This window comes from Equus caballus, chromosome 14 (assembly GCF_041296265.1).
Source record: "Equus caballus isolate H_3958 breed thoroughbred chromosome 14, TB-T2T, whole genome shotgun sequence".
Taxonomy (NCBI): domain Eukaryota; kingdom Metazoa; phylum Chordata; class Mammalia; order Perissodactyla; family Equidae; genus Equus; species Equus caballus.
In genome coordinates, this window is record NC_091697.1 from 11,660,674 (window position 1) to 11,686,370 (window position 25,697).

The 25,697-nt window shown below is 37.6% G+C and overlaps 2 pseudogenes; one reads left to right on the forward strand and one right to left on the reverse strand.

Moving 5' to 3' along the window:
• Positions 1-1,868: 1,868 nt before the first annotated feature.
• Positions 1,869-3,976, reverse strand: OR7A239P (olfactory receptor family 7 subfamily A member 239, pseudogene; annotated as a pseudogene).
• Positions 3,977-3,981: 5 nt separating this feature from the next.
• On the forward strand, positions 3,982-23,251 carry LOC138917593 (olfactory receptor 14C36-like; annotated as a pseudogene).
• The last annotated feature ends 2,446 nt before the right edge of the window (positions 23,252-25,697 follow it).

The following is a 25,697-nucleotide window of genomic DNA, read 5'->3' on the forward strand; positions in this document are numbered from 1 at the left end:
TCATCTTCATTTGCCTATGCAGGTTCTGTCCTTTGCCTCTTCCTTTTCTTTGTTTTTGTTGACACAAATTATGCGTTTATTTTTTTGAGGAAGATTAGCCCTGAGATAACTACTGCCAATCCTCCTCTTTTTTTGCTGAGGAAGACTGGCCCTGAGCTAACATCCATGCCCATCTTCCTCTACTTTATACATGGGACACCTATCACAGCATGGCTTGCCAAGCAGTGCCATGTCCGCACTCAGGATACGAACTGGTGAACCCTGGGCCACAGAGAAGCAGAATGTGCACACTTAACTGCTGCATCACCAGGCCAGCCCCTGTTATCCGTTTTTATATTGTGAGTTAATTATGAAATTAAAGTGATTATAGTTGTATTTAATGCTTCCTTTTTCTTTAGTCTTTGTTATAATTAAGTGTTTATTAATCCATTCTGACATAGAGTTGAAATTTTATGATTTTGTTTATCATCTTGCTCAAAGTTTCATATACCTTTGCATTTTTTGTTTCAGGTAGGAGAGCTCTTTTCATGATTTCTTGTAAGACAAGTCTAGTCGTGATGAACCCCCTCAGCTTTTGTTCTTCTAGCAAAGCCTTTATTTCTCCTTCATATATGAAAGGTAACTTTACTGCATAGAGTATTCTTGGCTGAAAGGTTTTATCTTTCAATATTGTGAATATATCATTCCACTCTCTCCTGGTCTCTAGAGTTTCTTATGAGATGTCTGCTGATAGCCTAATGGCAGTTCCCTTGTGTGTTATGGTTTTTTTTCCACCTGGATGCCTTTAATAGTCTTTTTTTTTATCATTTACCTTTGACAATCTTAATATAACATGTCCTGGAGAAATCCTTCTTGCATTGGGATAATTTAGTATTCTTTTAACTTCATGGATTTGTATATCTAGTTCCTTCCCAATATAGGAGAAGTTCTCAGCTGTTATATCATTTAAAACACTCTCTTCCTCTTCTCTCTCTTCTCCTTCTGGGTTCCCCCTTATCCTTATGTTGCCTTTTCTAATTGAGTCAGATAATTCTCATAGAATTTCTACGTTATTTTAAAATCTTAGTTCTCACTCCTCTTCTACCTGCATTACCTCTGGATTTCCATCTTCGAGGTCACTGATTCTCTCTTCCATGTGATCTGCTCTATTGCTACTTTTTTCTAATGCATTCTTCCTCTCATTTATTGACTTCTTCAGCTCCATAATTTCTATTTAGTTCTTTTTGCTTCAATCTCTTTAGTAAAGTATTTCTTTTGTTCATTAATTTTATTCTTGAACTTAATGAACTGCTTTTGAGTTTTGTCATAGCATATTGAGATTCTTTTTTTTTTTTTTTTTTGAGGAAGATTAGCCCTGAGCTAACTGCTGCCAATCCTCCTCTTATTGCTGAGGAAGACTGGCCCTCAGCTAACATCCATGACCATCTTCCTCTACTTTATACGTGGGATGCCTACCACAGCATGGTTTTTGCCAAGTGGTGCCATGTCTGCACCCGGGATCCAAACCGGCAAACCCCAGGCTTCCAGAAAACGTAACATGTGAACTTAACTGCTGCCCCACTGGGCCAGGCCCCACATGTTGAGATTCTTCATATTTTTTGAATTATTCCTCAGTTAGTTCACACTCTTCCATGAATTTATGTTTGGTTTGTGGAAGATTTTTATTTTATTTTTGTGATTCTGTGTTACCATGGCTTATTGTGGCACTTAATGAATTATTCCTCTGCCAGCACATTTGCTGTAGCAAACACTTTTCTTAGTTAGGTAAGACTTTTTTTTTAAATTCTAACTCTTCAAACATTTGGATAATACAGCTCTTTCTCTTTCTTCTCACCAAGTGGCTTGATAGCACTAGTTTTTGTTTTCTCTTACCTGTATTTCCTCTGGATAGTTTTAAAGATCAGCATTTTCCACTCTCCATTGCCTCTATTAAGGATGTTGCTAGTACTGTCATCTTCACAGGCTGCACCTTTGGGGATCATGGATGTCTTGCTGTTGCCTCTGTCACTGTAGCTGTTGTCTTCAGTGCCAAGGCTGCAGACATGAATATTGTCTTTCTCACATCCAAGATCCTCTGCATCAGAAGCACTGTTTCCATTGCATGGAAAAGGAAATTTTTGGGAGGGAGCTTGGACCATGGGACTCCACCTCCAATGTTGCCTTTTTCCTTGTGGCTGCAGGTGATACCACCATTGGGAGGACAGATTTGTATGCCTGCCTCCATTGCTGCTACCAGGCTCTGGGCTGCAGTTGGAGGCCCAGGATTGTGAGGTTCTTCCTTGCTGCTGCTGTGCTCCCTGTGACCATAGGCACCAGTGCAATCAAGAGGGTTGACTCACTTGTGCATCTTTTCTACTGTCCACTGTGTTTTCTGGGCCTGAGGGTGGCTGGCTCAGCCACTGTGGCAAAAACCCAGGATCCTGGGCACCACCTCTGCTGTGCCACCGTTTATCCTCCTCTGTGTGCTCCAATCAAGCCACCTTCACATGTATCTGTGTATGGATCTCTGGCATCCTGACGTGTTGGACAATGTAACTTTTTTTGACTCTGGATGTTTTACTCACTGTAGATTGAAGGGGAGAGACAAAGGGATCCTTTCACACCACCATTGTGATGACATCTCCCTAGAGCATGTTTTTGATAAGCAATTTTTGCCTCACAACTCTGCACCAGGGATACTCTGGATGCTGAGCTGATAAGAGAACAGGATCTTAATGAAAACAATGACACCCCACCACCAGCTATGAAACAAACTATATGTTAATGTCTACATTATCAGGAAGATCAGTTAAGGTAGTGATATAGAAAAGAACGGTAGACATAAAAGTGAAAAAAACTGTGGTCTCAGAATTTCCTATACAACACAATTATATAAATATCCTAAGCTGTGAAATTTAATTTATCCCATAAAACAAGTACAACTCATCACTGAAAGAAGCAAATGAGAATCTCCAAATTGTTTCTGATCCAAGATTGGGAATAACCTTGAGAAATTAGGAAAACAACAAAAGGAAAAATTGTTGGATATTGGAGGGAGCAGAAAGGTTGATAAAGTGAGTTATTTAAATTCAATAAAGTGGTTAAAATTTAAAACATTAAAATTCCAGCATATGAATAGGTTTAATTTCTTTCGTGATCTGATTGAAGAATCACAATTTCTGGCTGTTAGGCATAGAGCCCTAGAATCCCAGGCATTTCTTGAAAAGTGGCATTTTATTGCTTTACCCTGAAGAGCACATTCAGAGCTTCCTTTATGTCTTTGTTCCTCAGACTATAGACAAAGGGCTTCAGCATGGGGGTGACCATGGCCTACATCACTGAGGCTGTGGCACTTGACTGTGAGCTGTGGGTAGCAGCAGAGCTGAGGTACACACCTAGGCTTGTACAATAAAATAGGGAGACAACTGCGAGGTGAGATGCACATGCAGAAAATGTTCTATACTTCCCCTGAGCTGATGCGATTCCACATATGGAAAAAATTATCTTAGAGTCAGAGCAAAGGACACCAGCCTGGGAACCACCACCCAACAGGACTGTTGCAAAATACATCACCGTGTCATTAAGAATGGTGTCAGAACAGACAAGTTGGACCACCTAGTTAAGGTCACAAAACAAGTGGGGGATTTTCAAGTCTCTGCAGAAGGGCAGTTGTGACGCCATCAAGCAGTGTAACATGGAAAGCAGGACACTGATATTCCATGTTACCAGAACCAGCAGTCCACAGAGCTGAAGGTTCACAATGACCATATAGTGCAGGGAATGGCAAATGGCCAGAAACCAGTTGTAGGCTATCACAGTCAGGAGGAAACTGTCCAACCCCACAAAGAGTATGAAAAAGTATGTCTGCATGATACAGATTTCTAAGTTATGACTTTTCCCTGTGTCTGTATACTCACCAGCACCTTTGGAGTAGTGGTGGAGGTGATCCATGTTCTACATTGGACAGGTTGGAGAGGAAGAAGCACATGGGAGGGTGTAGAGATGAGAGTCATAGCTAATGGCCAGGATGATGAGCAGGTTCCTGAGTATGCTTACCAGGTACATGGGCAAGAAAAGTCCTAAGAATAAAGGTTGCAATTCTGTTTCCTATGAAAATCTCAGAAGAATCTCTGAATTTTGTGGATCATTTCCTCGTTCCATGTAATTGATGTGACTACTAAAACAAGAGAAAACGAACATGACACAATCATGCATTACTGAAGTGGCAGAGAAGCTATTATTTATATCTGACAGTGAAGAAATTAATGTTTATATTTCTGTATGAAACATAATAAGAACACTAGAAAGCTAGAGATAGAAGGAAACTACCTCAACATACTAAAGCTGTTTATGAAAAACCCACAGTGAACATTATGCAGTCATCCCTTGGTATTCATGGGAAATTGGTTGACCCATATGGATACCAAAACCCACAGATGTTCAAGTCCAATACATAAAATAGCATTGTCTTTGCATATAATCTAATCACATCCTCCCATATACTTTAAATAATCTTTAGCTTACACAATGCAAATATTGTTATACTGTATTGTTTAGGGGTTTATGAAGAGAAAAAATCTGTACATGTTCAGGACAGATGCAACTATAATAGATCCTTCAATCTATGGTTGTTTGAATCCACAAATGCAGAACCTACAGATACTGAGGGCCAACTCTACTCAATTGGGAAACACTGAACATCTCTTTGTAAGTTCAGAAACTTGACAAGGATGCCCACTTTTGGAACTTTTATTCAAAATAATATTGGAAGGTCTGCCCAGAGAAGTTAAGGAAAGAAAAAGAAGGCCAACAGGCACATGAAAAGATGTTTACCATCACTAATTATCAGGGAAATGCAAATCAAAACTACAATAAGATATTACCTCATGCCCATCAGAATGGCTACAATTAACAAGACAAGAAATGACAAGCATTGGAAAAGATGTGGAGAAAAAGGAACCCTCATACACTGCTGGTGGGAATGCAAACTGGTGCAGTCACTATGGAAAACAGCATGGCAATTACTCAAAAAATTAAGAATAGAAACCACTTGATTATTTATTAACATGAAAACATGAATGCAAAAAGATATTTTCACCTTATGTTCATTGCAGCATTATTCACAATAGCCAAGATTTGAAAACAACCTAAGTGCCCCTCTGTGTATGAATGGATATAGAAGATGTGGTTTATATACACAAAGGAATACTACTTAGTCATAAAAAGATGAAATATTGCCATTTGTGAAAACATGGATGGTCTTTGACTGTATTATGCTCAATGAAATAATTCAGATCAACAAAGTCAAATACATATGATTTCACTCATAAGTGGAAAATGAAAACAATACCAAACAAACACATAGATACAGAGATTAGATTGATGGTTACCAGTGGGACAGGGGGAGAGAGGACGTCAAAATTGGTAACGGGGCACCTGTGTATGAAGATGCATGGTAATTAGTCTTTGGGTGGTGGACATGGTATAGTTTATGCAGAAATCAAAATATAATAATGTACACTTGATATTCATATAATGTTATAAATCAATGTTACTGCAATAAAAAAATTGGTAAACCCACATTAAACAATAGCTATCACTAACCAAAAAGAAAGAAAGAAAGAAAGAAAGAAAGAAAAAGAAAGAAAGAAAAAGAAGAGGCATGGAAATTGGAAAGGAAGAAATAAATTTTTGTCTGTATGCAGATGATGTGATATATGTAGAAAATTCTAAACATTTCACAAAAATACTAATAGAACTAATAAATTAATTCAGCAAAGTGACAGGATAAAAAGTCAAAACACAAAAAATGTTTCATTACTGTATACTAACAATGAACAATCTGAAAAGGAAATTATGGAAACAGTTTCATTTATAATGGTATTCAAAAGAATAAAATACTAGGAATTAACTTAAGCAAGGATGTGAAAGACCTGAACAATGACAATTATAATACATTGATGAAAGAAATTGAAGAAGGCATAAATAAATGGAAACACACATCATGTTCATGAATTGGAAGACAATATTGTTAAAACGTCAATACTGCCCAAAGCAATCTAAAGGTTCAATCCAATCCCTGTTGAAATCCCAATGATGCTTTTTGCTGAAATAGAAAAATCTATCCTACAATTCATATGGAACCTAAACAAACCCCAAAGAACCAAAATAACCTTGAGGATGAAGAACAACACTGGAGACGCACATTTCTTGATTTCAAAACTTATGCAGGGCTACACTGATCAAAATAGTGTGATACTGGCATAAAGACAGTTTATAAGCCAATGGACCAGAATAGAGAGCCCAGAAATAAACCCTGACATATATGGTCAAGTGATTATTGACATGAGTGCCTAGATCATTCAATAGGGAGAGGAGAGACTTTTCAACAAATGGTGCTGGGAAAACTGGATATCCACATACAGAAGAATAAAATTGGACACTTGCCTAACACAATATACAATACTAACTCCAAATGGAGTGAACATCTAAAGGTAAGACCTAAAATTATGAAAATCTTAGAAGAAAACACAGGGCAAAAACTTCAGGACATTCGATTTGTCAATGATTGCATGGAGATGACACCAATGGCAGAGGTAGCAAAAGAAAAAAAAGGGCACGTTAGACTTCATGAAAATTTAAAAAATATGCAAAAAATGACACTATTAACATGATAAAAAGACAACACATGGAATGGGAAAAATGTTTGTAAATCATATATCTGATCAGGGATTAAAATCCAGAATATGTAGAGAACTCATAAAACTTATAAAAAGAGAAAAAAACACAAAACAACCCAATCTAAAAATGGGAAATAACTTGAATAGACATTTTTCCTAAGTAGGTATACAAATAGCCAATAAGCACATGAAAAAGTACTCAACATCGCTAATCATTAGGAAAATGCAAATTGAAACTACAATGAGAAACCACCTCATACCTGTTAGGATGACTACTATCAAAAGAACAGAAAACAAGTGTTGGTGAGAATGCAGAGAAAATGGAACCCTTGTACACTCTTGGTAGGAATGAAAAATGGTACTATCATTGTGGAAAACAATATGCTGGTTCCTCAAAAAATTAAAAGTACAATTACTGTATGATCCACCAAATTCATTTCTGGATATATATCCAAAAGTATTGAAAGCAGGGCCTTGAACAGATATTTGTACATCCATGTTCATAACAGCATTATTCACGATAGATAAAACATGGATGCAACCCAAGAGTCCATTGACAGATGAATGGATAAGCAAAATGTGGTATCTACATACAATGGAATATTATTCAGGCTTAAAAAGGAAGGACATTCTGACATGTGATACAATGTGGATGAACTTTTAGGGCATTATGCTAAGAGAAATTAGCCAGTCACAAAAGGACAAATACTGTATGCTTCCTCTTATATGAGTTGCTTAGATTAGTCAAAATCATGGTGTTAGAAAGTAAAATGGTGGGTGCCATAAGTTGAGGAGAGGTTAAAATGGAGAGTTATTGTTTAATGAGTATAGAGTTTCAGTTTTACAAAAGGAGAAGAGTTTTAAAGATGGATGGTGGTGATGGGCACCAAACATTATGAAAGTATTTAATACCAGTAAACTGTACACTTGATGGTATATTTTATTTCATATGTATTTTACTGCAGTAAAAAGAATTGAATAGATAGAAAAATTTATCCAAAAGAGATAAGCAGTGACATTTTTATGGTGTCAACACCTTATAGATTGAACACATGAAGAGAAAAATGAGCAAAAGAAATAAACTAAAACCAACAATTGACAAAAGGAACCATACAAAGTATAACAAAAGTTGAGGGTTTTTTTCTTCTTTTTTGTTTTTGTTGGTTTTGCTGAGGAACACTAGCCCTGAGCTAACATCTGTTGCCAATCTCCCTCTTTTTTTGCTTCAGGAAGATTAGCACTGAGCTAACAACCATGCCAATCCTCCTACACTTTTTATATGTGGGTTGCTATCACTGCATGGCTGATAAATGGTGTAGGTCTGCACCTGGGATCTGAACCCATGAACTCGGGCTACCAAAGAAGAATGTGCCAAACTTAACCACTACACCGTGAAGCTGGCCTCAGTTGAATGTTTATTATGTGAAACAGAATATTTTTTTCCTATGCCTATTCCTTATTTATTTTGACCATATTTATTTGGATTTCATGTGATCCAATATGGGATGAGGCAATCCCCTTTTGCACCATTCTTGCATAACATCTTTTCTTTGTTATTTTTGGGCTTTTGTTTTTTATCTCTTTCTGATGAGTACAATGATTCCTTGAAGATTCAAGGAAACATGTCATCACCAAAAGATAAGGATATTCTTCAATAACAACTCCAAGGCACGAAATTTTGTGAAGCAGCTGATAAAGAATTCAAAATAGATGTTTTGAGAAAATTCAATGAGCTAAGAAAACACAGACAGACAATTCAGTGCATGAGGAAAACTATGTACGAACAAAATGAGAAGTTGAACAAAGAAATGGAAATCATTAAAAGGACCAATAGAAATTTTGGAGCTGAAGACTTTAGTGAATGAAATTAAAAATAATATGTAGAAGATCACAGCAGAATATACCAAACAGAATATAGAATTAGTAAGTTAGAGGATAAGACTTTGAAATAACAGACTCAGAGGAGAACAAAGAAAACAGCTATTTATAGAACATTCCCTCCAACAGCATCAGAATACACAGTCTTCTCAAGGACACACAGTGCACTCTCCAGGAGAGACCCTATGAGACACCACAAAAAGATTCTTAGCAAATTTAAGAAGACAAAATCATACCAGGTATCTTTTCTGGCAACTATGGCATGAAACTAGAAATCAATAATAGGAGGAAAGCTGGAAAATCCACAAATATGTGGAGATTAAATATGTTCCAGAACAACCAATGAGGCAAAGAAGAAATTAAAAAGAAAATCAAGATATAAATTTAAATGAACAAACAATGGCAGTAACATACATGCCAAACCTATAGGGTACTGCAAGAGCAACTCTAAGAGGGCAGTTTATAGGGATATACGCCTACATTAAGAAAGAACTGAAGGGGAGTGATGCCAGCATCATGGCAGAGTGAGATGTTCCCTTTGTCTCATCCCTCTAACTTAAAACTAAATGCACATCTATTACCCAAGACAGGATTCCCTACACAGCACAACAGGATGCCTGAGAGATCCACAGAGCTATACATCTGAGGGTGGGTGGACTTGGAACCCAGGAAGTAGGAGAAATAAGAGAGTGGACACCTTCCCCTCCCCAGAGGCAGCAATCCATTTGATGGATCCTCACACAGCAGCTGGCATGATTGTGAGTGGAGGCAGGGGGAGCACAGCCCACATGTGAACATTTTCAGAGTGGTGGCCTGGCCTCTGGGTGAATCCACCTGTCCCAGTGTCTCTGCCTGTGTGAATGCTCCCTGCCAAGAGGCTGTGGGTCAGCTCTTGTGAAGGTATCTTGCCAGTCGAGCACAGCATCCCAGCTGGACCTGACCATTGAGTGCAGTAGCCCAGCCAGACCCACCTACCTAGAACAGTGTCCAGTCTATTCAAGGTGCCCCACCCAAGTGAGAAGAGCCTGCCCACAGAGTGCAGCAGCCCCACCTACATGAATGCAACCTGCCCATTCAGCACACCAAGCACAGCAGCCCGGCTGGACCCACACACCAAATGCAGTGACATGGCCTATGTTATGGCATCCCACCCCTGTAACTGCCACCCACTTCCAAGCACAGCAGCCTGGCTGTGACCCACTTGCACAGCACAGTGGCCCCACCCATGTGAGCAAGATCCAGCAAGTGCTGTAGCCAGCATGTCCAAGTAGGGTGACCCAAATGGCCCAATTGTGAGCAGGCTGGTGAGGAACAGAGCCTTTGCCCCCACCCCCAAGCAGTGACAGGTGGAATTTATGACCAGATACCACCACAAATGTACCAGCACTGGATACATTCATCAAACACTGTGAAGAACTACAGTAACACCACAGAGCAAAAGGAAAATGACAGCTCTCCTGAAACCAAACCTGAAGTAACAGAAGATTACAGTTTAAATGACAGAAAATTCAAAATAGCTGTCATAAAGAAACTCAGTGGGTTACAAGAAACTCAGAAAGACAGGTCAATGTGCTCAGGAATAAAATTAATGAACAGAAGGAATACTTCACCAAAGAGATTGAAGTCCTTACAAAAAACAATAGAGAAATTCCAGATATGAAGAACAAGAACAACAAACATAATAATGTAGAAAGCATAAAAAATAAAGCAGATCTTATGGAGGAAAGAATTAGTGACCTGGAAGATAAAAATCTAGAAATGCTTCAGTTGGATAGTGAGAGAAATTTAAGATATTTTTTAAAAATAAAGAAATTCTTTGAGAAATATCCAACTCAGTTAGGAAAAGTAACAAAGATTATAGGTATCCCAGAGAGAAAAGAGAGGGAGAAAGGAGCAGAGAGCTTGTTCAAAGAAATAATAGTTGAGAACTTCCCAAACCTAGGAAAGAAACTGGTTATACAAGTACATGAAGCCAACATAACTCCTAATTATATCAATGCAAAAACACCTCCAAGGCATACAATATTAAAAGTGGCAAAAGTGAATGACACAGAAAAAATATTAAGAGCAGCAAGGCAGAAGAAAATAACCTACAAAGGAACCCCTCTTAGGCTTTCAGTGGATTTCTCTGTGGGAATCTTACAGGCTAAGAGATAATGGAATGATATATTCAAAATAATGAAAGACAAAAACTGTCATCCAAGAGTACTCTTTCCAAAAAAATTATCCTCTAGATATGATGGAGAAGTATAAGCTTTCCTAAATAAAAGCAAAGGTGAAGGTGTTCATCACCATGAGAGGTGCTTCACAAGAGACCGTGATGGGAGCTGTCCTACCTAAAACAAAAAGGCAAAGGTTTACAAACCTTGGAGCAAGGAGATAAATAGACACAAAAATCACAAAGTTGCAGCTCTCTATCAGAATAGGTTAACAAGCAATTATAAAATAATAGATAAAGGGAAAGAAAGCATCAAAAATAACCATAAACACTTATATTTAGTCACAAACTCACAAATATAAAAATATAACCATAAACACTTTTATTTAGTCACAACACCAAAGAATAATTTGTGACAACAAGACATATATCGGGAAGAAAGGGATGCGACCTGCATAGGCTAATGCAGATAAGAGGATGTCAGAAAATGAGCTATCTCACCTATGAGATCTTTTATACAAAACTCATGGTAACCACGAGAGAAAAGATCAGAGCAGAGTGACCAATAATGACTAAAGAGAAAACTGAGAAAACCATCACACTAAAGTGGTAGTCAGAAATACAAGGGAAAAGAAAAATGAAAATAGATAAAATGGCAGTATTAAGCCCTAATATATCAATAAACCCTCTAAATGTAAGTGGATTGAATTCACCAATCAAAAGACACAGAGTGGCAGGATAGGTTAAAATACAAGACCTAAGAATATTCTTCTAAGGAAACACAACTCAGCTCTAAAGACAAATGCAGGCTAAGAGTGAAGGGATGGAAGGTGATACTCCAAGCAACTGGCAAGCAAAAGAAAGCAGGTGTAGCCATACTTATATCAGACAAAGTAGACTTCAAGATAAAAATGATGATAGACAAAGATGGGCATTATGTAACGATAAAAGGAACATTCCATCAAGAGAACACAGCACTTTTTTATTTAAAGATTGGCACCTGAGCTAGCAACTGTCGCCAAACTTCCTTTTTTTCTGCTTTTTTCTCCCCAAATCCCCCCAGTACACCATTGTATATTTTAGTTGTGGGTCCGTCCAGTTGTGGCATGTGGGACGCCACCTCAACGTCATCTAATGAGCAGTGCCATGTCCACGCCCAGGATCCAAACCCTGGGCTGCCGAGGCAGAGCGTGCAGGCTCAACAACTCATCCAGAGGACCACTTCCAGGACACAGCACTTTAATATATATGCACCTAACACAGGAGCACCACAGTATATAGATCAACTCTTAACAGACCTAAATGGAGAAATTGACAGCAACACAACAATAGTAGGAGACTTTAAAACCCCACTGACATCAATGGATAGGTCGTCCAGACAGAAAGTCAATAAGGAAACTGTAGCCTTAAATGAAGGACTAGACAAGATGGGCTTAATAGAGGTATATAGAGCATTCCATCCCAAAACACCAGAATACACATTTTTCTCAATGGACATGGAACATGTTCAAAGATAGACCATATGTTGGGAAACAAGGCAAGCCTCAATAAGTTTAAAAAGATTGAATTCATATCAAGCATCTTTTCCATTCACAATGATATGAAACCAGAAATTAACTATAAAAAAGCTGGAAAAGTCACAAATATGTGTAGACTAAACAACATCCTACTGAACAACCATTGGATGAATGAAGAAAACAAAGGAGAAATAAAAAATACCTGGAGACAATTGAAAATGAAAACACAACATACCAAGTCTTATGGGATGCAGCAAGCAGTTCTAAGAGGGACATTCATAGCAATACAGGCCCCACTTAGCAAAAAAGAAAAATCTCAAGTAAGTTATCTTAAACTATATGTAAAAGAAAGAGAAAAACAAGGACAAGTAAAGCCCAAAGTCAGCTGAATGTGGGAAATAAAAATTAGAACAGAAACGAATGAAATACAGATTATACAGACTAAAAAAACAGTTGAAAGGATCAGTGAAACTAAGAGCTGGTTCTTTGAGAAGATAACAAAAATTGACAAGCCCTTAGTGAGACTCACTAAGAAAAAAAGAGAGAAACCTCAAATAAACAAAATTAGAAATGAAAGAGTAGAAATTACAACTGATAGCACAGAAATACAATGAATAATAAGAGAATACTATGAAAAACATATACCCCAAATTGGATAACCTAGAAGAAATGACTAAATTCTTACTATCATACAACCTCTCAAAACTGAATCGATAAGAAATAGAGAATCTGAATAGACCAATCAGAAATAAAGAGATTGAAATGGTAGTAAAAAAACTCCCAAAAATCAAAAGTCCGGGCGCCTGCCTGGTGGCATAGTAATTAAGTTTGTGAACTCCAAATTGGCAGCCTGGGGTTCGTGGGTTCAGGTCTGGGGTGCAGACCTACATGCCATTCATCAAACCTTGCTGTGGCAGCATCCCACATACAAAACAGAGGAAGACTGACACAGATGTTAGCTCAGGGAAAATCTTCCTGAAGCAAAAAGAGGAAGATTGGCAACAGACCTTAGCTCAGGGCCAATCTTTCTCAATCAAAACTGCCACAGCAACAAAAGTCCAGGACCAGATTGCTTCTCTGGAGAATTCTACGAAACACTCAAAGAAGACGTAATACCTATCCTTCTCAAACTATTCTGAAAAACTGAAGAAGATAGGAGGCTTCCTAACTCCTTCTACCTAGCCAACAACACCCTGATGCCAAAAGCAGACAGGGACAACACAAAAGAGGAAAACTACAGGCCAATATCACTGGCGAACATAGATGTATTTGAAATTAAGCCAATTTCACAATGTGTTGATAAACACAGATTTATTACACATTTTAATAAAGAGCAGAATGAATTATTGCTCTTTACCCCTCTTTTATTTTATTTTTTTAAATTCAGGAAGACTTTATTTTGTTTTATGATCTTTCTGAGCAAGACTATCTCTCCAAAAAATCTGGGAAACTACATATACCATTTCCTGTTTTTTTAAAAAAAGTTATTTGTTTCTTTTCAGATGTACATCATAATATATTTCAAATTCTTTGTAGATTACATCATGTTCACCAACCAAAAACTAATTATAGTCCATCCTCTCACATGTGAGCTTAATCATCCCTTTTGCCCTCCCTCCTCCCCGCTTCCCCTATGGTAACCGCCAATCAAATCTCCAATGCTACGTGTTTGTTTGTCATTGTTTTTATCTTCTACTTATGAGTGAGATCATATGGTATTTGACTGTCTCCCTCTGACTTATTTCACTCTGCATAATACCCTCAAGGTCCATCCATGTTGTCACAGATGCCCAGATTTCATCGTTTCTTATGGCTGAGTAATGATCCGTTGTGTATAAATACCACATCTTTATCCATGCGTCCCTTAATGGGCACCTAGATTGCTTCCAAGTCTTGGCCATTGTCTTTAATGGTGCAATGAACATAGGGGTACAAGTATCTTTATGCCTTTGGGTTTTCAAGTTCTTTGGATAAATACCCATCAGTGGGATAGCTGGATCATATGGTAGATCTGTACTTAATTTTCTGAGGAAGCTCCATACTGCTTTCCATAGTGGCTGCACCTGTTTGCACTCCAACCAGCAGTGAATAAGGGTTCCCTTCTCTCCAAACCCTCTCCAACGTTTGTTGTTTCCTGTCTTGTTAATTATAGCCATTCTGACTGCAGTGAGGTGATACCTCATTGCAGTTTTGATTTGCATTTCCCTGATAGCTGATGATGTTGAGCATGTTTTCATATGCCTGTTGGCCATCCGTATATCTTCTTTGGAGAAATCTCTGTTCAGATCTTTTTCCCATTTTGTAATTGGGTTGTTTTTTTTTTGTTGTTCTTGAGCTGTATGAGTTCTTTGTATATTTTGTATATTAACTCCTTATCTGATATAAGGTTTGCAAATATCTTCTCCCAATTTTTAGGTTCCCGTTTCACTTTGTTGATGGTTTCCTTTGCTGTGCAGAAGCTGTTTAGTTTGATGTAGTTCGATTTGTTCATTTTTTCTTTTGTTTCCCTTGCCCGGTCAGACATGATACTTGACAATATGCTGCTAAAACCGATGGCAAAGAGCATACTGCCTATGTTTTATTCTAGAAGTTTCATGGTTTGGGGTCTTATATTCAAGTCTTTAATCCATTTTGAGTTGATTTTTGTGCATGGTGTAAGGGAATGGTCTACTTTCATTCATAAATGTGTGGGTTTATTTCTGGGCTCTTGATTCTATTCCATTGATCTGTGTGTCTGTTATTGTATCAGTACCATGCTGTTTTGGTTACTATGGCTTTATAGTACATTTTGAAATCAGAGAGTGTGATACCTCCAGCTTTGCTCCTTTTTCTCAGGAATCCTTTGTCTATTCGGGTCTTTTGTTGTTCCATATAAATTTTAGGATTCTTTGGTCTATTTCCGTGAAAAATGTTGTTGGAACTTTGATAGGGATTGCTTTGAATATATAGATTGCTTTAGGAAGTATCAACATTTTAACGAATTTAATTCTTCCAATCCCAGAGTATGGAATATCTTTCCATTTCTTTGTGTCTTTGATTTCTTTCAACAATGTTTTATGGTTTTCGGTGTACAGATCTTTCACCTCTTTGGTTAAGTTTATTGCTAGGTATTTTATACTTTTTATTGCAATTGTAAATGCGATTGTATTCTTAATTTCTCTTTATGTTAATTCATTGTTAGTGTATAGAAATACAACCAATTTTTGTATGTTGATTTTGTATCCTGTGACTTGACTGTATTCATTTATTGTTTCTAAAAGTTTTTTTAGTGGGTTCTTCAGGATTTTCTACACATAAAATCATGTCCTCTGCAAAGAGTGACAGTTTCACTTCTTCTTTTCCAATATGGATCCCTTTTATTTCTTTTCCTTGCCTGATTGCTCTGGCTGGGACATCCAATACTATGTTAAATAAGAGTGGTGACAGTGGGCATCCTTGTCTGGTTCCTGTTCCTAGAGGGATAGCTTTCAGTTTTTCTGCATTGAGAATGATATTTGCTGTGGGTTTGTCATATATGGCCTTTATTATGTTGAGATATTTTCCTTCTATACTCATTTTATTTGGAGTTTTTTTAAGATTTTATTTTTTTCTCCCCAAGGCCCCCAAGTACATAGTTGTGTATTTTTAATTGTGGGTTCCTCTAGTTGTGGCATGTGGGATGCTGCTTCAGCATGGCTGATGAGTGGTGCCATGTCCATGCCCAGGAGTCGAATGGGCAAAACTCCAGGCCGCCGAAGCAGAGAGCATGAGCTTAACAATTCGGCCACGGGGCAAGCCCCTAGAGTTTTTTTTGTTTGGTTGTTTATCATAAATGGATGCTGTATCTTCTCAAATGCTTTCTCTGCACGTATTGAGATGATCATGTGATTTTTATTCTTTATTTTGTTAATGTGGTGTATCACTTTGATAAATTTGCAGATGTTGAACCATCTCTGCATCCCTGGAATGAAACCCACTTGATCATGATGTATGATCTTTTTAATGTGTTGTTGTGTTCGATTTGCTAGTATTTTGTTGACGACTTTTGTATCGATGTTCATTGGTGATATTGGCCTATAATTTTCTTTTTTGTGTTGTCCTTGTCTGGTTTCAGTATCAGGATAATGTTGGCTTTGTAGAATGAGTTAGGAAGCCTCTCCTCCTCTTGAATTTTTTGGAAGAGTTTGAGAAGGATAGCTAATGTCTTCTTTGAATGTTTGGTAGAATTCACCAGGGAAGCCATCTGGTCCTTGGCTTTTAGTTTTGGGGAGGATTTTGATCGCTGTTTCAATCTCCTTACTGGTGATTGGTCTATTCAAATTCTCTACTTCTTCTTGGTCCAGTTTTGGAAGGGTGTAGGTGTCTAAGAATTTACCAATTTCTTCTAGATTATCCAATTTGTTGATGAAAGTTTTTCATAATATTGTCTTCTCTTTTGTATTTCTAAGGTGTCCATTGTAATTTCTCCTCTTTCATTTCTGATTTTATTTATTTGAGCCTTCTCTCCTTTTTTCTTGGTGAGTATAGCTAAGGGTTCATCAATTTTGTTTATCTTTTCAAAGAACAAGCTCTTGGTTTCATTAATTTTTTCTATTGATTTTTTAGTCTCTATTTCATTTATTTCTGCTCTGAGTTTTATTAGTTCCTTCCTTCTCTCGATTTGGGGCTTTGTTTGTTCTTCTTTTTTCCAGTACCTTTAGATGCTCTTTTAGATTGTTTATTTGGGATTTTTATTGTTTGTTGAGGTAGGCCTGAATTGCTATAAGCTTCCCTCTTAGAACTGCTTTGTTGTATCCTAAGATTTTGGCATGTCATATTTTCATTTTCCTTTGTCTCCAGGAATTTTTTGATTTCTCCTTTGATTTCTTCATTGACTCAATGGTTGTTCAGTAGCATTTTGTTTAATCTCCACATTTTTGTGGCTTTTCTGGTTTTCTTCCTGTAGTTGATTCCTAGTTTCATACCTTTGTGGTCAGAAAAGATGCATGGCATTTCAATTTTCTTAAATTTATTGAGACTTGTTTTGTGGCCTAATATGTGATCAATCCTGGACAGTGTTCCATGTGCATTTGAAAAGAATGTGTATTCTGTGACTTTTGGATGCGATGTTGCATATATATCTACTAAGCCCATCTGGTCTAATGTGTCATTTAAGTCCAGTGTTTCCTTGTTGATATTCTGTTTGGATGATCTATCCATTGGTATAAGTGGAATGTTAAAGTCCCCTACTATTATTGTGTTACTGTCTATTTCTGCTTTTATGTCTATTAATACTTGCTTTATATATTTAGGTTCTCCTTTGTTGGGTGCATAGATATTTACAAGTGTTACATTTTCTTGTTGGATTGTTCCCTTTATCATTATGTAGTGCCCGTCTTTGTCTCTTGTTACAGTTTTTGTTTTAAAGCCTATTTTGTCTGATATAAGTATTGCTACCCCTGCTTTCTTTTCTTTGCCACTTGCATGAGATATCTTTTTCTATCCTTTCACTTTCAGTTTGTGAGTGTCTTTAGGTCTGAAGTGTGTCTCTTGTATTCAGCTTATACATGGGTGTTGTTTTTTTATGCAATTGGCCACCCTATTGCATTTAACTGGAGCATTTAGTCCAATGACGTTTAAAGTAGCTATTGATAAATATGTATTTATTGCCATTTTGTCACTTTTTTCTGAGTGTTTTAGTAGTTCTTCTCTGGTCCTTTCTTTTTCTCTTGCTCTCTTCCCTTGTGATTTGATGGTTATCTTTAGTAATATGTTTGATTTCTTATTTGTGATTATCATGAGCTCTTATTCAATATCCTATGTATATAACAGTCTATATTGAGTTGATAGACTCTTTAGCTTGACCTCTTTCTAAAAGCTCTGCTTTTTCACTCCCCCCCTCCAAGATTTTATGTTTTGGAAATAATAATATAGTCTCTCGTTTAATGTGTGTTTATCCATTACCCTCTTATCATTGAAATAGGTGATTTTAGTGCATTTGTCTTTTAACCTTCATATTATCTTCACAGGTAGTTGATCTGCTACCTTTTACTATATTTTCACCTTTATAAGTGATTTTATTGCCTGTGTTATTTTTTTTGTTCTTTGAGATTTTTTTTTATCTCTACTTGTGATCATTCTTTCCCACTTAAATAAGTCCCTTCAGTATTTCTTGTAGAATTGGTTTCTTGGTGATAAACTCCTTTAATTTTTTTCTTGTCTAGGAAGCTCTTTATCTCTCCTTCCATTCTGAATGAGAACCTTGATGGATAGAGTATTCTTGGCTGTAGGTTTTTTTCCTTTTAGCACTTTAAATATGTCATGCCATTCTCTTCTTTCCTATAGGGTCTCAGCTGAGAAATCCTCTGATAGCCTTATGGGCTTCCCTTTGTATGTCACTTGTGGCCTTTCTCTTGCTGCTTTTAGGATTCTCTCTTTATCTTCTATTTTGGACATTTTCATTATAATAGGTCTTGGTGTGGGCCTCTCTGGGCTTATCTTCTTTGGAGCTCTGTGTGTTTCCTGTGCTTGGATGTCTGTTTCCTTCCTAAGGTAAGGAAAATGTCATCTATTATTTCTACAAATAAATTTTCTGCCCCTTTGTCTCTCTCTTCTCCTTCTGGGACATCTATAATGAGGATGTTAATGTGCTTGATATTGTCCCAGAGTTCCCTTAGACTGTTCTCATTCTGTCTAATTCTCTTCTCTTTTTCCTGTTCAGCTTGGGTGATTTCCTCTAGTCTTTTGTCTAGCTCGCTGATCTGTTCTTCTGCATCCTCTACTCTCTTATTGAGTCCTTCTAGTGACTTTTTCATTTCTAGTATTGTATTCTTCATTTCTGATTGGTTCTTTTTTATATTTTACAATTCTTTGCTGATGAGCTCACTGTGTTCGTCCAGTCTTCTCCCAATATCTGTAAGCATCCTTATGATATTTTGTTTGAACTCTTTGTTGAATAGATTGCTTATTTCTGTTTCATTTAGTCTGTTTTCTGGGGTTTTGTCCTGTTCCCTTGTTTGGAAAGTATTCCTTTGTCACCTCATTATGCCTCTTTCTCTGTGCTTATTTCTATGTATTAGGTGAGTTGGCTATGCCTCCTGATCTTGGAGAAGGCGCCTTATGTATGAGATGCCTTATGAGGCTCAGCAGTGTGCTTCCCTCTTGTCACCAGTCTAAATGATCCAGGACTGACCCCTTTGTTGGCTACTTGTGTCCTTCTGTTGTGGCAGGGTTACTCTTACTGCAGGTACCCAGGGAATCTAGTCTTTCCTTTCCTGGCCAGCTGTTTGTAAATCTGATTTGGGAAGCCTCAGCACCGTTGGCTACAAAGTCTATCAGCACACTCCTAATTGGGTTGGTACCCAGTGTAGCTGGTTGCTAGGCTCAGGGGCTTACAGATGCTATAGGCCTCAAGCCTACAAGGCTGTTGTCAGTTCTCATAGGAGTATAGCTGTGTGGGGCTGGCCTTAGGTACAGGAGCACTCAATTGTTTCAGCCTTTGGAAGGTGGAGCTGATTCTTTTTATGGCTATTTGTGAAGCACTGGTCTTCTATCTGCTGATAAGCCTCACCCACAACAGGATCCCACCCAAGGTCAACACAGTCCTGGTCCATGCACATTTCCCAACCCCCTGGACTGTACCCCAATGCCCCACTGCAGAGGCCTCCACCTCTCCACCAACGCCCCCCCAGAGTTCACCTCCTCCTCACACAGGCCCTGTCCCACAGAGGTGGACATACTTGCCTGCCTGTAAAGGATAAAGACACCCAGTCTATGCAGGCTGACAAGTAGCCTGAGGGCTTGCTGCTAGGTGGGGCCAATCCCTAGGGAGGGCTGCCTGTCCTGGCTGAACTGGATTAAATCTCTGCTCTAGTGTGTGTGGCAGAACCCTGGGCTAACAGGCCAAGGGAAGAAACTCAATGGCCCCCACCCCAACTGGGGTCTGTGTTAGCCCACCACAACCAGGTCAGAACAATTGCCCCCACCAATGTCTTAATTCTCTGGAAAGTTACCTCCTCTCACCAAGATGCCCCCAGTGTCCCCCAGGTAAGTCTTATTTCACCAAAGGACTGTCAGCACTCTCTCTGGTGATTTTAGGTTGCTGCAGTGACTGAGTTTGTCCATGGGCCCTTTAAGACCCGGGTCTTTTTGGCTTTCAGCCAATAGCTTTTCTGGGGGGTATCCCTGCTGCAGCTAATAACCAGTGAAGCCAGAAAGTAAGACCCTCACCTCAGTTGGGCTGAATCTGAAGGATGCTTATAGCAGTATCGCCCCTGCTCCAGACCTCACTCCTCCAGGGAATGCTGTGTACCTTAGGGTGTCTCCTGCCTGGCCAGCTGAGAAGCTCTGCTGCTCCCAAAGATGGTTATTTTCCTCTCCAGCAGGAATTTCTGCCTCTTCTGCCTTAGTCAGGACTGTCCCTTATTGTGGAGGTTCTTTTTATCCAGTTTTCAGTTTTCTCTCCAGGGTAATTTTTCAAAAAATAGTTGTAACCTGGTTGTATTCATGGGAGGAGATGAGTTCAGAGTCTGCTTATGCTGCCATCTTGACGAGATCTCTACTCCAGTATATCTTATCATTTTTCATTTATTCATCACATACAATTTAATCATTGAGCAACTTATAAACAACAACCACAACAAAAGAAATGGAGCAAAGCATCTGCTGGCTTTTCAATGTGAAGCAGCTTGTGAAACATGTCATATAGCTGATGTGATAAAAAAAGTTCATGACTTTAGCTCAGGTTGTCTACGAAGACATCATATGTATCATGTTTCATAAGTTCATTGTAGAGGATACTAACAAAATGATGTCTGAAGGAATTGGTCAATGAATGGGTCTAGATTGTACAATTTTGAGCAGAATTTAGGAGAATTTTAATTTCAAATAAACTGTGAAGTATAGTAATTTTAGCTCTGGACATTTTAGCTATTTGTAGTTCCAATTGTCAGAGTTTTATTATAACTATTATTATTATTAGTGTTATTTTGAGGAAACTCAAAGAAAGAGTTGTAAAAGAGTGATAGAGGAAATCAGGGAAAATACAATTAACACAGTTAAGTCAAGAGAAAAGCTGGTTAACACTGCCACTGGTGAATAAACCAAACAAACTGAGGACTGATGGCATAAACAATAAAGATGTGATGACACCAACAAAGTTGTTAAGTGATTCAGAAACAAAGGATGAAAATTTACAAAATTAGTTGTAAAAACTGGATTAAATAAGAAAAAGAAAAATTATTAATTTAGCGGAAAAAAAGTTAAATTAGTATTAAGAGATATTGTACCATAATTTTGCTGTTTCATTTTGATTTTCAGCTAGCAGAATCAAAAAAGTTTTGAAAGGTGAAAACAGGAGAAGATAATAAGGGAATATCAGGGGTAGCTTCAAGAGTCTCTAAGGAAACATGAATACTTGGCTTATTCATTCTCTCTTTAAAAAGAGAGGTGAATGACTAGAAAAATAACGAAATATAAAATTTTAATAGAAAAATTTCACTGAGGAGTAGATTCAGTGTGGGGAAATGTATCAGGCAATGACGTTGTGATCAATTTGAGATATTAAAGTAGGTATAGTTCCAAATGATATTAATATTTTATGTCAGGGACAGAAGATAATTTTGACACTTATGCATAAAAGTTTAGCTCTAAAAACAAAGTCACTTTTCCATTTCCAGATTTTTTAATATCATCTGAAATTTAAACAAAAATGTAAGGCTAGAAAATGACCAAAAGATTTCATTCTAATTACCCACTGTTCAACAACATGACCACCAAAATTCCTTTCAAACACAACTATATTCATGTAATCTGTCTATAGTTACGTCTACCAACGTGACTATGATAACATTGCCTTGGAATTGGAAATGTATAGAACTATATGTTGAACATTTATATGTTGTTTATGAACAATTAGGTTGTGATTGTCACTCCATTACTACAGAAGGAATAAGAAGAAGGTCATGTAGGCTAATGGAGGACCACTGAATTTTCCTTCAAAAATATTAGAGACATCAATAGAGTTTAGAATTAGATAGAGGTCAAGACAAAAAATAGTTAAGAAACATTTCCCTAATGTGATTCTTCACATGCTCGTGACTTCTCTCCTTACTTCCCAGGTACAACTTGTGCCTTCCACAGATCCGAGTTCCATCATGATGATGGAATTTCTCCTCATGGAGTTTTCCGATGTATGGGAACTACAGGTGGTGCATGCTTCTCTCTGATGTATTTGTTAACTCTAATGGGTAACATTCTCATTATTACCTTCACCACTTTTGACAGAAGTCTTCACACACCCATGTACTTCTTCCTTAGGAATCTGTCCATCTTGGCTGCATGCTACATTTCTGTAATTTCTCTTAATTCACTCATCAATTCCCTGCTTGACAGCAGGACAATTTCAAAGGTGAGATGTGTAGCTCAGTTCTTTCTAGTTGTTTTCTTTGTATATGTGGAGCTTCTGTCCTCACCATCATGGCCCATGACCACCATGTGGCTATCTGTCAGTCCCTCCACTACCCTGTGACCATGCACCCTCAATTCTGCATCCAGATGACAGTGGCTTCCATACTCAGTGCCTCTGCCTATGCAGAGGTGCATGCTGTCAACACATTCTGGCTGCTCTTCCATCAGTCCAATGTTATTTGTTAGTTTTTCTGTGGCATCTGCTTTCTACAAAAGCTTTTCTGCTCTGACACCTTTAGCCATGAGATGGTGATTGCTGTCTCTGGTCTTGGAATTCATGGTGGCTGTCTTTATATTTATCATCAGGTCTTACATTCACATATTTTCTATTGTGCTCAAGTGTCCAAGTAAAGCACACAGAACAAAGGCCATTTCTACTTGTGTCCCTCACATCCTCCTGGTGTCTATCTCCCTCAGCTCAGGCTTTTACATATACCTATGCCACCTGCAACCTCTGCCACATTGAGGACATAGTCCTTTCTCTTTTTTACTCCATAATCCCCCCATTCTTAAACCGTATTATCTACAGCCTTAGAATTAAACAAATAAAATGTATCATCAAGAAAATCATGAAAAAGACTGTCTTATTCATGATATGTATAGGAAATTACTGAGGCTCACCCTAAATTAGCCAGCCATGGTCGTCTAATGGTCAAGATTTGGTACAGTCAGCACTGTGGCCTGGGTTCATTTCCCAGTCAGGGAGCCACACCACCCACCTGTCAGTTGCCATAGTGTTGTTGATGCATGTTGCTGTGATGCTGAAAGCTATGCAACTGACATTTCCAATACCAGCAGGGTCACCCATGCTGGATGGATTTCAGTGGAGCTTCTTGATTAAGACAGACTAGGAAGAAGGACCTGACCCCCCACTGGCAATAAAATTGGCCATGGAAACCCTATAAATAGCAGAAGAACATTGTCTGATATAGCACCAGAAGGTGAGAGGATGGTGCAAAAAGACCAAGAAGGGTTTTCTCTGCTGTATGTAGGGTCAATAGGAGTCAGAATCTACTGTATGGAACTAATAATGACACTCTAAATTATTGAGTGAAATCCAAGTCTTCAGTGATAAGTGCTTGAGATTATATAGATATAACTGATATAAATTTAATGAATAATTAAAATATATCATATATTGAAATATTTTCTTTCTGAAGATTTTGGATTATCTGACTATACCACTGGGTAAAAGATCTGATATTATGCATAAGAGATCCTCATTCATGCTTTGACAAGGTAAGAGCTCTCACTAAAAATTTCAGTTTTAAAAAGCCAAAAAGGTTACCTTTAGAAATATTTTATGTTAAATTTCTGTTCTATATTTATCTACTGTTCAAATATTTAAAAACTTAGAATTAAAAGTGTCAATTAATCTTGAAAAGCCAAATTTGATATTATAGAAAGAATAAAAATATTGTTCCTTATTCATTAAAAAATAAATATGAAAATTATCTGTTCTTTAGAATATCATAAAATATGAATGAAAGGTATGCTGTGAAAGGAAAAGTGCATTTCTTGGTTTGATTCCTATTTTCTTATTTGTTGTAAAAGAATGTGTTCTTTCATTATCACACCATGGTTTCATGGGTGTGCACACATGTCCAACCTCATCAACTTGTATACACTAAGTATGTGCAATTTTGTATATATCAGCTATATCTCATTAAGAAAAAAAGAAATATGTAAGTTTGTTAAGATTACTTAGTTTAGATATATAGTCACATTTTTTTTCCTACCATTATCTATTGCAATACAACACTTCATCTTTTAACCTCTCTTACTTTTGGTTCTTTTTGGTGTCAATTATGTTTATTGAATATATATCTTTTATCACAGAAGTGACAATGACTCAAAAATATGTATGAAAATTAGTGAAATTGAATTATACCTAATAAAATCTGAAAATAAATTATCAAAAATCTACTAAGAAAGGGAAAAAAGTAGAAGTAGTTTCTATAAGTAAGAAAACATTAATATTCCATGAAGATTCACAAAATTTGAAAAATATTAAAAGAGGCAATACTTTCCAAGAAATATTATAAGGTGGACAGTATTTGATACTTAAACTATACAAGAAGATTTCAAAAAATATTTGAAGTTTCTTAATTTAATTAAAAAATAATGAACACTAATAAAAATTTACAAATAAAATACAACTGTTTAATAGAAAGTAAACAAATAAAATAAAAAATTGTGTGTGAGTCATCCATGAATGAAGTTTCCAAGAGAAAACTTTTCTTTTCCAAGTACCTGATGCTGGGCAACAATGACCCCAAAACTTTGTGGCTCAAACAATACTATATTTTATGATCTCATAATTTCTGAGTCAGGAATCCAGGAAGAACTCATCTGGGAGGTCCCAGTGCAGAGTACCTCCTGTGGCCAGGTGGTGACAGGCACTGGAACAGCAGGCTTCTGCAGCAGTTGGAGGATGCCTGGGAATCTCTCGGTCTCTCTCTCTCTCTGCAGGTGGCTAGATTGCTCCCATCATAAAAGCTTCAGGGAAGTAGATTTTACAGAGAGGCTGAAATATCCAAGATCAAGTATTACTGAAGGAACAAAGTGGAATACACAATATATTATGACATGGCCTCAAACATCATAGAACATCATTTCTGGCACATTCTTGTTCAAAGCAATTTTAAAGGCCTGCCCGGATGCAAGTGTAGGGAGACGTACATTTTACCTCTTGAGGAGGAAGCAGTAAGTTTCTAGAAAGGCTGTGACTGGGAGATATAGCTGTACCGATTTTTAGAAAACCTAATCTACCACAGTTCACGGCTGAATATTTCCTACTGCAAAGCAAAATATACTCATTCCTCTGTCAAAACCCACCCCCCTCAAATAAAACCTCAGCACCAGCCTCATCAGTGTAGAGTTCTAGGATCTCTTCATATAAATAAAATCCAGGGAGAAATGCCACATCTCAGGCACAGCTGCTTGTGTCAGCTCTAGTGTCATCTTTTTATCTGATGACTTGTGAACTAAAGAGAAAATTACCTGCCCTCTCACACATGCTATTTAATGACAGGACAGGCATTGGTCACAGCCAAAGAC